This window comes from Odocoileus virginianus, chromosome 20 (genome assembly GCF_023699985.2).
Source record: "Odocoileus virginianus isolate 20LAN1187 ecotype Illinois chromosome 20, Ovbor_1.2, whole genome shotgun sequence".
NCBI lineage: Eukaryota > Metazoa > Chordata > Mammalia > Artiodactyla > Cervidae > Odocoileus > Odocoileus virginianus.
Genome location: NC_069693.1, coordinates 9,303,837 through 9,315,139, shown reverse-complemented (window position 1 = coordinate 9,315,139; position 11,303 = coordinate 9,303,837). Strand labels below are relative to the sequence as shown.

The 11,303-nt window shown below is 51.8% G+C and overlaps 1 long non-coding RNA gene across 1 annotated transcript; it reads right to left on the bottom strand.

The window, feature by feature from the left end:
• Positions 1–1,555: 1,555 nt before the first annotated feature.
• Positions 1,556–4,235, bottom strand: LOC139030033 (uncharacterized). The gene is made up of 2 exons (XR_011482357.1): positions 4,138–4,235; positions 1,556–2,198 (listed from the first exon to the last, which is right to left on the bottom strand). It is a non-coding gene; the product is annotated as an uncharacterized lncRNA (long non-coding RNA).
• Between the last annotated feature and the right edge of the window lie 7,068 nt (positions 4,236–11,303).

The window sequence follows — 11,303 nt, the reverse complement described above, 5'->3', positions numbered from 1 at the left end:
ACAGAGCCTTCACGACTCGGTCTCAGAAGTCACACGCCACCATCTCTGCCATACTCTACCCACTAGCAGAAAGTCACTACTTCCAGTCACATTCAAGGGGAGGGGAATTCCTCTCCACTTTTCAATGGGAAGATTGTCAAAGAAGTTGTGGACATATTCTTAAACCACTGCAGATGTAATAAGATGTAATAAGTAAAACAGTGTGGAATGAGGAAAAAAACAACTGAGAGACAATGAATGCTGAAAGGTGTCTGAGTCAGTTCACACTGCCGTAACAAAATACCACAGACAGGGTGGCTTAGACAAAAAATGTTTCTTTCTCACAGTTCAAGAGGCTGGGAAGTCCAAGATCAAGGGGCCAGCAAGACAGATTTTAGCCTAAGGACTCTTCTTGCGGCTTGCAGGAGAGTCCCCCTCACCCTGCGCTCTCCTGGCCTCTTCTGTGTGGGCTCACAGAGACAGAGAGAGAGCAAGCTCTCTGGGGTCTCTTCTTCTCAGGACACTAATCCTATCAGCTCAGGGCCCCACCCTTAATTACTTCCCGATAGGCCCCATTTCCAAACACAGGCACATTGAAGGTTAGGGCTTCCACATATGAATCCAGGTGGGGAGACGCAAACACTCAGTTCAATCCGGGGCAACATCGGACTTCCCTGGCAGTCCCGTGGTTAAGACTGTGTGCTTCCAATGCAGGATGGGCAGGTTGGATCCCTGGTTGGGGAAGTAAGATTCCACATGCTGTGTGGCTCAGCCAAAAAGATAAAAAGCAAACAATAAAACATAATAAGGGGTGACACGGGGGCAGAATCAATGTCTGCATTCCCCAATTCCAAGAACAGTGCCAGGCAAATACTTGGTATTCAATAAATACTCGATAAGTTTAGTAACTGAATGAATGGATGAATTTGACCAATATCTGTTGCCTATGTACTCTTGAGAGTCCCGTGGACAGCAAGGTGATCAAACTTGTCAATCCTAAAGGAGATCAAGCCTGAATATTCATGGGAAAGACTGATGCTGAAGCTGAAGCTACAATATTTTGGTCACATGATGTGAAAAGCCGACTCATTGGAAAAGACCCTGATGCTGGGAAAGATTGAAGGCAAAAGGAGAAGGAGGTGGCAGAGGATGAGATGGTTAGATAGCATCACCGACTCAATGGACATGAATTTGAGCAAACTCTGGGAGACAGTGAAGGACAAGGGAGCCTGGCAGGCTGCAGTCCATGGGGTCCCAAAGACTGAGCAACTGAACAACAATGACAACAGCCCACCCTCAGCAGGTCCCATGCACAGTCACAAGAGCACATTCTGATGGAGACAGCCTGACCTCACAAAGCTTACAGCCCAGAGCAGGGGACCGCTGTTACGAGGTCATTACAAAGTCATGACAAAAGGTCATGAAGCCCTGATGGGGAAAGGGTGGTTTCTGAGAGAGAAACACCAGAGCATGTAATTTAGGTGGAGGCTCCAAAGCACCCTCCCTGGGATGATCATCACAGTGTGTATCAGTTTCCTGTGGCTGCCGTATAACAAACTGTCACCAACTCGGTGGCTTTAAACAGCAGAAATGTATTCTCTTAAAGTTCTGGAGATCGGAAGTCCGAAATGAGTTTTACAGAGATCAAATCAAGGGGGTCACAGGGCTGGTTCCTTCTGGAGGCTCCAGGGGAAAAAAAAAAAAAATCCATTCCTTGCCTCTTCCAGCTTCTGGCAGCTGCCAGCCTCACTGAGTTGTGGCTGCATCACTCCCATCGTCATCTCACCCTCTCTTCTGGGGTCAGATCTCTCTCTGCCTCCTTCTTACAAGGATGCTTGTAATTGCACTGAGGGCCCACCGAAATCACGCAGGATCGTCTCCCCAGCTCACGATCCTGAACTTCATCGCCTCTGCCAAGTCCCTTTTGTCCCACAAGGTACCATTCTCAAGTCAGATTCAGACCTGGACCTCTTTGCGTGCTAAGTCATGTCCAACTCTTTGCAACTCCATGAACTGTAACCCACGAGGCTGCTCTGTCCATGGAATTCTCCAGGCAAGAATACTGGAGTGGGTTGTCATGTCCTCCTCCAGGGGATCTTCCCAACCCGGGAATCGAACCCAGGTCTCCCGCATTGCAGGCGGATTCTTTACTGCCTGAGGCACAAGGGTAGCAGATTTCTTTAGGGAGCATTACTCAGCCTTTCACAAGGTCGAAGGAGCTGGGTGAAAAGTTGGCAGAGAAAGCATTTCAAACCAAGGGCCAGGAGGAAGGAAAGCCAGTGTGGCAGGGACTTCCCTGGTGGTCCAGTGGCTAAGACTCTGCACTCCCAAGGCTGGGGGCCTGGGTTCCATCCCTGATCAGGGCACTACATCCCATGTGCCGTGACTAAGGGCTTACTTCCCCCAACTAAAAGATCCTGCCTGCCGCACCTAAGACCCAGTGCAGCCAAATAAATAAAAATTTTAAGTGTGGCAGGAGTGGAGTCAATACAGGGAGAGTGGAGAAGGTGAGGCCAAGGGGGAAAAGGGAAGGCGCAGGGCCTTGTCGGTTGCAGGGAGGACCTTGAGAGAGATGGGAGCCCCAGGAGGCTCTGAGCAGAGGCTGGATGGGAGTCGACAGCATTTGCAGATGGACTGGAGGGAAGAGAGGAGTCAAGGAGTCTCTCAGCCTTACTCTGAGCAGGCGCGGGAGGAGGGGCTACCATGCATGAGGCTGGAAGGCTGCAGGCAGAGTGGGATCTGAGGTTGGAATGAAGACATGTGACATTTCAGAGGCCAGTGATCGGGCAGATGGCCTGGATGGACCCCAAGGCACACAGGCTCCGAGAGGGAAGTTGGCACAAGTTGTGGACTGTGGTTTTCACCCACCTCGAGGGGCCCCTTATCCTCTCCCCCAACTTCCCCTCACGCCCGGGTGGAGCCAGCCTTGTTTGTTTCCCTCCCGTCATCCGTTTTATGATGGGGAAGCCTGGTTTTCCCCTAACCCAGCAGACACCTCTCCCCTCTGCCTGTCCCTGACCCTCCCGTCTTGGGAAGCCCCGTGCTGGCCTCCTGAAATGTCCCAGCAGGATGGGGCCCCTGCCACCCATGCAGCCAGCCAGATGGGCCCCAAAAGGGGAAGTGGGTCACCCACAGTCACCCACACGCGGCCAGCTCAGGACCTAGGGTCTCGTCTTCTTGATGTCCCACCACAGTCCTGGGAGGCTGGGGGAGGAAGCGACCATCCTTTTCACATTTCTCACGAGAAAACTGGGGCTCCAGAAAAGGCCTGAGCTCACGCGAAATGCTCCGCCAATGGGGAAGCTGGGATTGAAACCCAGGTCCCGACAGAAGGATGTCTTTGTTGTAAGCACTGCGGACAAGGCGATGGGCGAACAGAACCCAGTCCCGTCCTCCCAGGACCCCAGTAGGAGCAACATAGCTGTCACCAACAGTGACAACCCAACTTTGGTCAGGGCTGAGATGGACGGGGCCCAGGAGTCTGGGTTGGGGATGCCTGAGCCAGCTGAAGAGTCAAGGAGGACTTCCTGGAGGAGGGGATGGCTCGTTGAGACCTAAACAATGAGTGGGAGGGAGTTAATACATGCAAATATTCCACTCGAAGGGAACAGCATATGCGAAGGCCCAAGATTAAGAGGAGAAACCTGGGGACTTCTAAATCTAACTTTGTACCTCCTCTGATTAAACTCTCCTGTGGCTGCTGGCAAACTCTTTAGCCTGGCATCCATTCATTCTTTCATTCATTCAAACTAACGTTCCCTAAAATTTACAGCTAGTGTCAAGACCTGTGGGGACACAGCCCTCCCCATGGGACTGTGACCCTGACTTGGAGAGGAGGTCAGAGAGGGAATCCTGGAGGAGGAGACATCTTCTCCAAGACCTGAGGGAGAAAAACAAGAGATGCTGGGAAGGGGACTTCCCTGGTGGTCCAAGGAAGTGGCTAAGCCTCTGAGCTCCCAGTGCAGGGGACCTAGGTTTGATCGCCTTTCAAGGAACTAGATCCCACAAGCTACAACTAAGACCTGGCGCAGCCAAACAAATGAATAATAAGAGAGATGCTGGGAAAGAGGCAGGGAAGGGCGCTCCAGCCAAAGGGAACAGCCTGTGAGAAGGCCTGAAGGTTAGTTCTGAGCATAACATGCTCCCAAAACTACTCACGTTCAGCTGAGGCACAGGGCGGTTTGAGAGAGGTTAGAGAGGCCAGCCTCGCAGCCCCGTGTGTGGACTTCCTTCCAGGGCACTGAGGAGTGGTGGGAAAGTTGTGTGCCTGGGAGAGACAGGAGTAGGCTGATAAGTCAGAGAGACACCGCCCCCCACCACTGGAGGATGAGCGCGATGAAGCGGCAGAATCACAGATGGGTTTCTTTGGAGGTGGGAGGGCGGGGAGGATTTGAACCTAGCTTCTGAAGGAGGGGGTCCCATTCTTCTGGGGGTCTCCAGCTCTGGATGGGAGGCTTGGTCCGCAGCAGCCGCTAGGTGGCGCTTGGACACCACCATCACCAGCAGCCGGTTCTGAGCTCACGAAAGGGCGTCTGGCCCAGAGTCCAGCAGCACCGAGCCTGGATGGGGGCAAACCCCACAGGCCCTTTGCTTCTGTGTCCCGTGGTCCCGGCCCCTCCAGAGCTGGGGCTTGTTCACGGTGGCATTTTAAGCATTTAGGTGCTGCTCGCACTTGGAGGGCTCAGGAAAGAGGTGGCCGAGCGGCAGCAGATTTCATCGGTCATCACATTGGAAACTCAGACTGGAGGGTCTTGTTTCCCGCTTCGGGGTCGTGGTGTGTGTTGGGGATGGGGGAGCGGTATTCTTACCTCCTTCATCAGACTGGGGCTACCAGTCTCCTCCCTCAGATTAGAAACTCATTTCACACGTCAGAATGAACCTTCCTTACCGTCCCCCAACAACTGGAAATCCTGTTCTCCATCCAGGGAACTGGGCCTTATCTTCCCTGTCCTACTTGGGAAATCCTGTCTCCCTCCTCAGACTTGATAAGAGCACTTTATTGTCGGGCTGGGACTTCTGGTGTCTCCCTCCACTCCCTCCACGCCCCCCCCTCCCACCCGGCCGCCCCAGGGGAAGATTCACCGGCCAGTTGCCAGTCCTTCCTCTGTCCGTTGAAGGAGCCACGCCCATTTTACCGAGGGGTAAACTGAGGCCCAAAGCCGCGAGGCTGCACAGCCAGGTGGAACTGCAGATGCTCGCCTTGCCCTTTTGCCCCCTTCTCTGTGCCTGCCCTTTGCCCTCCGCGCCCTGGGTAACTCCCCTGGCACCGGGAGTAGGGGAATTTCGCCCGCAGGCCTCCACACCGCTTGCCCGCCTTTTATTGGCACTGGGCGGAGGCTGGGGTAAAGTCCAGAGCTGGGCTTGGGGCTCAGGGCGTGGAAGGAGGGAGGGGTGGCAACCTAACCCGCCTGCGGCTGCTCCTGGAGGGGAGCCCTGCAGGTGGGAGTGGGCAGGACCGCATCCTGGTCTCCGCAGAGGGAAACAGGGTGTGGGTTCAAATCTCCCCACTTCTGGTTCCCCACTGTGTGGCCTTGGAGTGGAAACTACAGGCTCTCCAAACCTCAGTTTCCCCAGCTATGAAAAGAGGATGCTCCTCTGGGTGATTGTAAAGACTCTCTGAGTTGCTACATGAGAAACACTTGGCTCAGCGGCTGATGGTGACCCTGGAAGTCAACATGGACCCCCACCATCTCCCGTCCCCAGGGAGACTCCTAAATCTCTCCAGTTGACCCTCTCCACCCCTCTTGCACCTACCCTCCCAACCCAAGCCACCTGCTGTCTTGAGGCACATAGCTGGTCCCCCTGCACAGTCAGAGGGGTCTTTCCAAAACTCAAACTTGGGGATTCCCTGGCGGTCCAGTGGTTAGAGTGCCAAGCTTCCACTGCAGGGGACAAGGGTTGGATCCCTGGTCAGGGAACTAAGATCCCACAAGCTCCACAATTTGGCCAAAAAAACAAAACAAAAGCCTCAATCCTGACTTCTGCTCAGAACCTCCTATGGCTCCCCAGTGCCCTCAGGAGCAAGCCTGAGGGCTACACCTCAGTTCCAGGCCCTCTGACTGCTGCTTGCCTCCGCCCTCCTTTTCGTTTTTCTAAAAGATCCCAGTGCTCTGCTCCATCAGACACTTCCCCAGCTGCTTCAGGTCTCAGCTGAAACATCAGGGCCCCAAGGATGGTTTCCCCTGATCTCCACGAAACAGGCCTGATCCTCTCATTCCTCCTCTTCCTGTTCCATGTACCTCTCCACACAGCCCCTTTCACAGGGAAATGAGACACACTGGGGTGTCCACCTTCAAAATAGCCTCTGAATTCCGGCTGCTTCTCTCCATGGTAACTGCTCCACCCACCATCCCATCACCTGTGGCCTGGACCACCGAGTCTCCTCCTCCCTCCTGGGCTCCCTGCCTCTGTCCTTGGCCATCATGCAGCCAGAGTTGTTGTTTAGTCACCTCAGTCGTGTCCAATTCTTTGTGGCCCAGCGGACTGTAGTCCGCCAGGCTTCTCTGTCTGTGGCGTTAGCCCAGGCAAGAATACTGTAGTGGGTGGCCATTTCCTACTCCAGGGGATCTTCCTGACCGAGGGATTGAACCTGCATCTGGTGCATTGCAGGAGGATTCTTTGCCACTGAATCACTACAGCCAGAGGGACCCTGTTAAATCCTAAATCAAATCACATCCTTCCCTGGGGGCCTAGCTCAGAACCCTCTCATGGCTCCCATCTCCCTGCAAATAAAAGCCATCCTTCCACCCCTCGTCTTCCTAATCTCATTTCCATCCTTCCCCCCTACTCCCGCCATCCCAGCCACTGGCCTCAAAGAGCCAGCACAATCCACCTCAGGGCCTTTGCACCTGCTCTCCCCTCAGCCTGAACACTCTTCCTCCCGGATGTCCGTAGACTCCTTCTCTCCCCTCCTTCAAGTCTTTGCCCAAATGTCACTCTTTACAGGGGCCTCTCAACTCACTGCGAAACAGTATTTTCTAATTACTTAGAACTTTTAAAGCAGTCTCCTTAATGGTGTTTGGGTGAAAGGGGAAATAAGAACTGCAATTATAGACGATTTAAAAAAAGATGATGAGAGCATTACATTTCACACCTCACGATGAAGGCAAAGCTGTACTCCTGGGAAAACATTTACATCCATGAATGCGAAAGTCTAATCGGGTGATTAGAATGAATTACTCTAGTGTCTGGGCTTCCCTGGTGGCTCAGTGGTAAAAAATCCGCCTGCCAATGCAGGAGACATGGGTTTGATCCCTGGGTCAGGAAGGTCCCCTGGAGAAGGAAATGGCAATCCTCTCCAGTATTCTTGCCTGGGAAATCCTATGGATAGAGGAGCCTGGCGGGCTACAGTCCATGGGATCACAAAGAGTCGTATCATGACTTAGTGACCAAACAATAAATAGGGGCCTCTGGATTTTCAAAAAAAAAAAAAAATACACTTTGGGACTTCCCTGGTGGTCCAGTCGTTGGGAATCCACCTGCCAATACAGGGGACGCAGGTTCAACCCTTGGTCTGGAAAGATTCCTCATGCCAAGGGGTGGCTAAGCCTGTGGGCCACAACTCAAGAAAGCTCTGGAGCAGCAATGCAGACCCAACGCAGCCGAAAATCAATAAATAAAATTTTAAAATAAATATAGGGGGAGAATGGATACATGTATATGTAGAGCTGAGTCCCTTTCCCATACACCTGAAACCACTGCAACCTTGTTAATAGACTATGCTCCAATATGAAATAAGAAGTTTAAAAAACTAAATAAATTAATTTTTAAAAAATTTAAACCAGGGGATAACAGAGGATGAGATGGTTGGATGGCATCACTGACTCGATGGATGTGAGTTTGAGCAAGCTCCGGGAGTTGGTGATGGACAGGGAAGCCGGGTGTGCTGCAGTCCATGGGCTTGCAAAGAGTTTCACACAATTGAGCGACTGCACTGAACTGAAACCACTCTCCACCTCTCCCTCCCCCCACCCAGTCCCTTGACGACTTCATTTTTTTTTTTTAGTTCTTTATTTATTTATGGCTGCACTGGGGCTTCGCTGCTGTGCGCAGGCTTTCTCTAGTTGCAGTAAACCAGGGCTGTGTTCATTGTGGGCCACAGGCTTCTCATCGCGGTGGCTTCTCTTGCTGTGGAGCACGGGCTCTAGGTGGGAGGGCTTCAGTAGTTGCAGGGTGCAGGCTCAGTAGTTGCAGCATACCCCATGGGCTTAGATGCTCCTCGGCTCATGGGATCTTCCTGGAGCAGGGATGCAACCCGTGTCCCCGGCATTGGCAGGTGGATGCCCATCTGCCTGGGGAATCCTTGACGGCTTCATTTTTCTCCCCAGCAAATACTTGACACTCTCTATATTCTCCTTGCCCTACTGACAGTCTGTCTTGAGAACTAGACTCTGACTCCCCAGGGGCCAGACCTTATTGGTTTACCACCAGAGCGAGGCCTGAAATACCTGTCAGTGAAGTGTGTGGATTGCATGCCTCTATTTTGAACCTGTAAGACATTCACAAGTTTCCAAATCCGAAAGACAGGAAATGGAAGTGAGAAGCATCCTACCCACCACAGTGACCTATCGACCTGGCCTGACCCGCCCCAGTGCTGTTCCCCCATTCCAGTGTCTTGTCCAGAGATAGTTTATGCATGGATGAAAAAATGTGGTACACATTTTTCTTCCCCCTCCTTTCTTTCCACAAAGGGCACACACTCTTATCCTGTTTTGCAGCTTCCTCCTAGCAATACATCTAGGAGATCACACCACATCAGTTTCCAATTGCTTCCTCATTCTTGGTTTTTTTTTTTTCTCTTTAAGCAACTGCATGCATGATGACCAAGGGGGAAAGAGTTTTTGTCGCAATCACAGTTCTCCAGGATCAGCGGTGGCTGAGAACTCAGCGCCATGTCACAGACCCCTGGACTCACATTGTGGTTCTGCAATCAAGATCTCCCACATGCTTCTGGTGGGCATACAAACCAGAGTGGCCACTTTGGAAAACAGTTTGCCAATCTCCCCAAAGGTTAAATATACACTTCTCATATGACCCAGCCCTTTCATCCCTGGGCGTTTACCCAAGAGAAATTAAAACCTCTGGACACACACGCACGCACACACACGCACACACGCTTGCACGCGCACACACGCACACACACGCACACACACGCACACACACACACACACAACCTGTATGTGCATGTCTCTTGCAGCTCTCTTCTGAATCGCCAACAGTTGGAAAACAGCCCAGATGTTTCTTCAGCTGGGAGATGGAAAAGCAAAACTGTGGTTCCTCCCCACGTGGCAAGAAAAATGCAACACACTTCGGATTCAACAACCTGAATGAATGGCAGATGCGTTCAGCTGAGTGAAAGAAGCGAGACTCAGAAGGCTCTATTATTCCATTTAGAAGACATTCTGAAAAAGGCCACTCGGTAGTGACAGAAAGAGCTGTGGGTTGTGGGGGTGGAGTGGGGGAAGGGTGTGACCACAGAGGGCCAGCAGGAGGGGATTTTGGGGGGGTAATGGAAACCATCTGCATTTTGATTCTGGGTGACTACTGCATGCGTGGCACAAAGCTTATAGAGCAGCACAGAGAAAAGAGTAAATTTTACTGTATGCAAATATTTTCATGAGTTTTACTAAAAGGGTACCTAATGTAGGAGCCCATGTATATGATGTTCTGGAATAGCAAAACTGCAGGAATAAAAAACCAGTGGGTGCCAGGGTTGGGGGCTGAGGGGAGGGGTTGACTGCAAAGAGGCACAGGGGTAGTTTCGGGATGATGGAACTTGATGGCATCTTGATTGTGATTCGATGATATGACTATAAACTTCCATATCAAAAGTCATACCTTGTGCACAGTTAAAATGAGTGCCTTCTATTGTATCGTATTGTATTATAAATTACATTTCAATACAATTGGGTTTGGGGGGGTTTAAAATATAATTTAATCTCAAGTGGTAGTGGTGGTTTAGTCACTAAGTTGTGCCCGACTCTTGCAATCCCATGGACTGTAGCCCGCCAGCCTCCTCTGTCCGTGGGATTTCCCAGGCAGGAATACTGGAGTGGGTTGCCATTTCCTCCTCCAGGAGATCTTCCTGACCCAGGGATTGAACCCGTGTCTCCTGCATTGCAGGCAATTCTTTACCACTGAGCCACCAGGGGAAGCCCCAATAAAGTTGGTCTTAAATATCCTATCTCAGGACTTCCTTGGTGGTTGGGTGGCTAAGACTCCATGCTCCCAAGGCAAGGGGACCTGGGTTCGATCTCTTGTCAGGGAACTAGATCCCACATGCCACAGCTAAGAGTTCACATGCCACAAGTAAAGATCTCGCATCTGCAACAAAGATGGAAGATCCCATGTGCAGCAACTAAGACCCAGCATGGCCAAATAAGTAAATATTTTTTTTAGTTAAAAAATAAATGTTTGTTTAAAAAAAAAAATCTTATCTCCCCTTGCCCTTCCCTGACTGTGTGACCTTAGGCAAAGCCCCTAACCTCTCTGTGCCTCCAGTGAAGGAGGAAAGATTTGGGGAAGAGGTGGTTGCTGAGGTCTCAGGTCTCATCATGGGTACCTAGGTACACCAGTACCCACAAGAGACGTTTACAGACAAAGCAGAGAGGCTTTATGAGGTTTTAGGATGAAACTGGGTTCAGACAGCTGAGCTGCTGACAATGGCTCCTGTGTCTTGGAAGGACAGGTCCTGGACTGAGCACTGTCAGGCCTTTCCTGAGTCCCTTTGAACCACCAGGCACTCCTTGTTGACCTAGAAAAGCAAGGAGAAGCATCCCTGGGTCCCAGAGGGATGGCGTCAGGGATGCACAATTCAGAGCATTGTAAGAGAGCCTTTTTCAGTAGTCAGATGGAACTGTCAGATCAGTTCCCTGCGGTCTCAGCTGTTAGGCAGAGTTTGGATTTGTACAGCCCTGGCTTGTTCTCACTGGCTCACACGTAGGGGAGACTGAGTTATATCAGCGATATCCCAGAAGGGCTGGGGGCTCAGGCTGGGGAATCCAGATGGGGCACAACCCAGCCTAAGGAGAGAAATCAGGAAGGGCTTCCTGGAGGACAGGCTGCCAGAGCTGAGCCCCAATATGCTGACTGAACACCTACTGAGCGCCCTGGTTTGGATCTTGGTGGAAGAGACTATTTTTGAGGCTGAAGTGAAAGGGGTGTGTGTGGCAGAAGGGTGGGGGCAGATGCTGCTGCTAAAAGCAGGGGTGTGGGTGGGGGCAGAACAGTGGGAGATAAGACAGGAGCGAGGTGGTACCAGGTTCAAGGCCTCCCTGGCAGGAGCCTGGACTTTCTCCCTCTCATGCCCCAGGTAGGAGCAGCTT